The 6,000-nt window shown below is 53.5% G+C and overlaps 1 pseudogene; it reads left to right on the top strand.

The window, feature by feature from the left end:
• Positions 1-237: 237 nt before the first annotated feature.
• LOC127017850 (elongation of very long chain fatty acids protein 6-like) lies at positions 238-1,367 on the top strand (annotated as a pseudogene).
• The last annotated feature ends 4,633 nt before the right edge of the window (positions 1,368-6,000 follow it).

Here is a 6,000-nt window from a genome sequence, read left to right as displayed (position 1 = left end):
CAAGAGGTCTTGGGCAAGCCTGTGCCCAGCAAATGGGGGGCTGAAACCTTCTTTGAAGTCTAAGAAGACAACAGTTTGTTTAGATGTCCCTGAGACTGCCCTGGGCATCAAGATGGAGTTAGCTGAATATTCTTGGGTGCAGAGCTGTTGGAGGCTCTGGTGGGGCCCCGGGCACAATGTTCAGCTCTCCTCTGGTTTTCTTGCAATGCCATTGGGGCCCATTGGATCTGGAAGCAAATGGCCTTCATCCTCTCTACCAAGGGATTTAAGCAATTGGTGTATAGTCAATCCTTCTATGTCTACTCCATCTCCAAGCTTTGGGTGTATTTATTTGTGCCGAGCAAACTCCTGGAACTGGGTGAGTCTGAAACTTCTCCTTAACCCATGTGTTCATAACTCCTTTGCTTTTACAAGCAGGCTTTTTTTACAGGTCTCTGTCCAAATGTTATTTGGAGAACAGGGCTGTCTAGCCTTGCACGTGTCACTCATTTTCTCCCTCCCTGTTGCTCAACCCAGACGACACACTTGCTCTCCACAGGGTTGCAGCCTGATGTTATCGCTCTGGTTTGATCCCCAGGCCAGCGCCTGGACTAGGCAATTGTGCACTGGGATGATTGCAGCAAGGGGGCGGCAGGCAGGCAGGGGAGGGCTGGGCTTTCCACCCAGTTTCCATCCAAAAAAGCACAGAAGAGCTGTTCTGAAGTGCTGTGTAGGTAGAGTTAGGTAAGCAAGCCTAGGGCAAGGGGCTCTTGAACCACAAATGTGCCAGCAGGTAGGTGCCTACAGGGGCTTTATCGATACAGACAATTGCAATGGGAACCTAGGTTTTGGTGGGATCAAGCCACATAACAGCTTCAGCATTGCAGCTTGCTCATTCTGCCTCACATGATAACTTGTGCAACTGCTGTGGTTTTACCTAACGATGCACCTCTCCCCCAACCCAAGGTGACACTGTGTTCATTGTTCTCTGGAAAAAGCAGCTCATCTTCCTCCACTGGTACCACCATGTTACCACGCTGATCGTCACCTGGTATGGCTATAAGAATATGGTGGGGGGCAGTGGCTGGCTTACAGTCTTGAATTTCAGTGTCCATGCTGTCATGTACTCATACTATGCCGTGTGAGCCACAGGCTTCCAGGTATCCCGCTTCATTGCCATAGCAATCACCTTTTCACAGATGCTGCAGATGCTGGCATATGTAATACTGAACGTCTTGATCATCTTCTGGATGGAGGATAAGGTCTGCCACACCACCTGGACAATTGTTTTCCTGTCATCCGTGATGTATCTCAGTCTCCTGGTGTTCTTCTGCAACTTCTTCTTCAAGATTTATCTGAGGAGCACCCAGAAATCAAAGGGGGAATAAAACCAGGGATGGAAGAAGAGACTGGGGTGGAGGGGTGGAGAGGGAAAGGGGAAACCTTTCACTCCTGTCTGGAGCTCAGGTGCCTGATGGGATGGGTGTGATGCGGGTTAGGAGGAGGTCACTCTGGATAACAGCCTTCAGATTAACTTGCACCTTGGCCTTTGGTGTGTCTGCCTTGCAGTGGGTAGCAAGCCAGAGTGAGGTGCAGGTTGTCACAGGCCGATAGCAGGAGGAGAGGGGAGGTGGCCAGGGGCTGGAGACCTCGGAGCCGTGGTTCTGCTTTTTCCTCTTTTCTGCATCACTCAGGTTTGCCTTGTGCCTCGCCTCCTTCCCAGGGACTGCTTGGATCCTGCATGCGCCAAGCCTCTCCTTGGGAAAAAGTATGGAAACTCCTCTCAAAACAGCACTGCCCACTCCATGGACCCCAGTTCTGGGGGAGAGCAGGAGAGCAGAGCCCAAACCACTGCTACTCTCTGTGCAAGGCAGCCCCAGTAGCTCGCCAGTGGGAACAGCACTGAACTGGAAAATCCCTGCTGTTTTTTAAGGTTGTGTAGGGAGGGAAAACAGGGACGTCGTTTTCATCCTGGAACCAAAGTTGTAAGGCTCCTTCAGAGCTGCTCTTCCCCTTCAAACCAGCAGCTTCTTCTGGCCGGTATGATGCTGCCTGGTTTTAGGCTCACCCAGCTAACGTAGGGAGAGGAATAAACTGGCCTCCACATTTGGAAGCTCTCTTTAGAGAGGGGATGGTGAACACATGGGAGTAATGGGGTGACCTCTCTCCTGCATGGTGCTATTCGGGGCACTTTCTGTGACAGCCGTGGTCCCGGTGAGGCAGCCGCCAGCTCTCTCCTCACACATGCCTATGGCTGCCCCAGCTGCGCTCGCTCAGCTGTGCCAGGTGTCCCCACAAGCACAAGAGCATTGAAGGAGTGATGTTTCCACAGTTGCTCTTTTCTGCCTAAACTGCCTGACGTGCTCTTGGTGCTTCAGAGGTGATGCTCTGTGGGATGAAGTCAGCTGCCCGACCACCCTTGCTCTGCTGGTACTGCCCCGCTCAGCAGTGCAGAGCAGGGCACTGGAGGCAGGGCTCTGCATCTCCAGAAGGCTTCACCTCTGGAAGAGCTCTTTGCTGCCAGTCCATCCATGCAGGCTGCTGGGGTGGGAAGTATCTTTTACGGGGCAGGAATCACCCCAGCAGAAGGACGGTTTGCTGAGAGTGTCTTGTAGGGACCCTCTCTCCCCTGCCAAGAGGCATTGCAGCTTTTCAAACGGCCACATCCCTCCTCCCAGAATAAGGCTATCCCCTTTCCAATGCTGCCAGGAGGGCTTGCCTTACCTTGCCTGCCCTACGCCCTCCCCAGGGAATGCAGGCTGTGGGCCCAGCATCAGCCCCTGTGCTCTGCTGTTCTCTCTGGCTAAACAAGAAATAACAATAAATTGCCCAGACCTAGGCAGGAGAAGACTTTGATTTCTCCTGTGTTTTATATTGCTGCTGCTGCTGTTTGGCAAGTTGTCTGGAGTGCTGAGCTGCGGGAGTGAGGAAAGCAGTGGTGCTTGCTGGGGCTCGTGAAGCTAATAACGGTGTCCTCCTTCCCCAGGTCAGTGCTATTTCCCTGAAGCTTTGTGGAAATGACTCCTCCTGGTACTCTGTGAAGAAGAGAAAAGTCCTTCTTATGTGTTGCTGGTGAGCTGAAATAGCTAGCAGGCCTGTTTCGGAGGGGATGTACCTTGAGTTTTTGTCTATTTTGGTTCTTTTTTACTTTGAGGGCACAGACAGCAATTAGTTGCCTCTCTTGTGTGGGAGTCGTTGCTCAGGGGGAGCCGCGGTCCTTGCTGAAGGCGCCTTTGGGGAGCTGGAGCAGCCGGGCTTAGGGGCAGCCGGAGGGATGCGGGGTGCAGGGGAGCAGCCCTGCAGCTCTGGCACAGGCCGGGCAGGGGACGCGCTGCAGAGAGGACGACTTCAAGGGCGGGAGGAGACGGAGCCCCAGGCTGCAAGAGGCGGTGAAGCAGGGCTGGAGAGCCGGCGGGGACCGGGAGAGGCGAAGGATTTTTCCGGAGGCTTTTCCCGTCCTCCGGGCGCGGGCCGGAGCGCGGCACCCCCCGCCCCTGCGCTGCCCGGGCGCTGCTGCCGGCGGGGGCCGCGGGGCCAGCCGCGGGCCGCCCTGGGTGCCCGCAGCCGCTGGGTGCCCGCAGCCGCTAGGTGCCACCACCTCACCTGCTTTCAGCGGCGGCCCGGCCCGCCCGGCTGCCGGGGGAGGCTGCCCGCTCCCGGCGCCCTGCGGCGCGGCAGCCCGCCTCGCCCCGGGAGGGGTCTGGCCTCAGCGCTGCTGCGGGCGGTAAGGAAGGTACCCCCACCCCAGCCTTTCCCGTCCCTGGCTGCAACCAGGTCCTAAAAGGCGAGTAAGACAGAAATTAGATCCACCTCTCACGGCTAGCTATCCGCCCGAGCCCAGTTTTTAGTATCTCCAGCAGGAGCTTGGATGTTCGCATCCAGTCTGCAGTTTGGAGCTCTATTGAGAGACCGTGGTAAAAGCCAGCATGCGCCAAGGAAGAGATGTCAGAAAACAAGTCTCCATTGCACTAACAGTCAGAGACTAACCAAAGGCGGTGTTGTGCTGCTTTTCAGCAGAGAGGGGAAACACCGACGGCAGCCACAGAGGAGACCCAACTGTTCGGTGCACTTTGCGTTAGCCTTCAGATAAAGACAGCTATGGGGAAATGGAGAGCACAAGCCATGCCGGTGATGGGGGCTAAAAGTCTGGCCTTGAATAAGGAAAGCGCAAATAACAGAGTATTTAGATAAACGGGAAATTTTCAGACCATCTGAGTGTGGTGAACTTCATGCAAAGCAATCCCAGAAATATTTGCTATTATCTATGAGAACTGCTGGGGGACAGAGGCATGGAAAGATTGTAAAATGCAAGCTTTGTACCCCCCTTCAAAATGGGGACTGGGGTCAAAAGCCAGGAACTGCTGACAGTTAAATCCCCTCACCCACCCACCGCCCAAAAAATGCTGGAACAAATAATCTCACTACTTGTAAGCAGTGGAGATGAGCAGGAGCCATATGGACCTGTCAAGAACAGAATCTGGCCAAAATAATCTGATTTTCCTCTCTGACAGGGTAAGGGCATGGTGAAGAAGAGCCCTGGCTGCCATTTAAGCGGCTCTTAAGGATGATGTAGGTAGGATGTTGGGTAGGTACAAAACTCATTGGATAATTATATCCAGAGAGTTATCTGCGGTTCACTGTTGAAAAGGAAGGGGTCCGCTGAGTGAAGTTCAGGGACATCTGTTCTGAGTCTGGTTTTGTTCAGCATTTCTATTAATGACCTGGATGATGGAGGAGAATGTGCACTTGCTAAATCTGCAGATTGGGAAGTGTCCAGTGACAAAGTTGCTTGCCTAACAGATCCTTAGAATAAGCAGAACCCTGCTAAAAACCACCTGCTTGGGTTGCAGTACCAAGGGAGGTACTGGGGACTTGTGAGAGAGAGAGGTCCTGGAGAAGGTCTGCAGGACACCTGCTGTATTTGTGCTGGACCAGAGAGCATGACGTCCATGTCCTGGCCCCACGGGGAGGGAGCCGAATGTGGGAGGCTGTACTGGCTCAGCTGCATCAGGAAAGCAGGTGGCATTTGGAAAGCAGGGGACCTCTCCCAGAGCTGTCTGCTGCCAACTCGCTCACTTCGTTATTTTCTGTTGGCCACCTCTGGTGTCTGAAGATTTTAAGGTTTTCCCGAGGTTGTGTCAGTTATTTGGTGCTATCGTACAAAGCGCTCTCAGCTCAGAGCTGGTGTGTGGTTTGCCATCTGGTCTGGATCCTACACAGTGCAATACCTCTGACTGCAGAAACAGACCCCACCAGCTTCTCCATACAAGATTGGGAAGGAGAAACTTGAACCAACTAGCCAGCCTGCAGAGCCACTGGCCACACACTTGCATGCACCAGTTGCCTCGTGTGGGTACTGACTGAGTCTGTCCTCCTCAGAAATCAGACTGGTCTGGCGTAACGTTGATTGAAATGACTGCATGGAAAACCTCAGGCTGAAAAATCAGTACCTAAACTAGATCTTGACTTTTCCCCACTGGCTCCAACAGGAGATCATGAACCATGTGCTGGAGGTGGCTGCCTGCTCTGTATATTTGGGCATATCTTTCATCGGCTAATCCTGCAACAGTCATCAGCAGTCAGCCTTGTACACCCCCACCCCAACTGAACTTCATCTTCTCTGTGGGACAAGTAGAGGATCTTCACAAGCATCATAGCAACGTGGAGAACAACCAAAGCTGCACAGCAACTGCTCAAGGCAAAGTGCAGCTACTAGAGCAGGTTAAGAGGGAAGGAAGAGCTCATGTTGCTCTTGGCTTCAGCTGGGGAGAAGAGAAGGGAGAATTTTCTTTCCCTCCGTAGACACATCACCCAAGTGAAAGGGAAGCTGGGTCTCCCTTAAATTTCTTCTCCAGGCAAAGCTGTGTCTTTATGAGAGACGGTTGTTCTGGCTTTGCCTTGTTCCCACCTGTGCTTGAGATCAGCACGGGGTGGAGGGGCAGGGTGCATGGAAAGGGTGTAGGGGAAGGACAGGTGTGTAAAGAGCTCAGCTCCTTCATCAATGAGCAGGAGAGGATTGTG

This window comes from Gymnogyps californianus, chromosome 6 (assembly GCF_018139145.2).
Source record: "Gymnogyps californianus isolate 813 chromosome 6, ASM1813914v2, whole genome shotgun sequence".
Lineage (NCBI taxonomy): Eukaryota > Metazoa > Chordata > Aves > Accipitriformes > Cathartidae > Gymnogyps > Gymnogyps californianus.
This window is presented reverse-complemented; position numbering and strand designations above follow the sequence as displayed.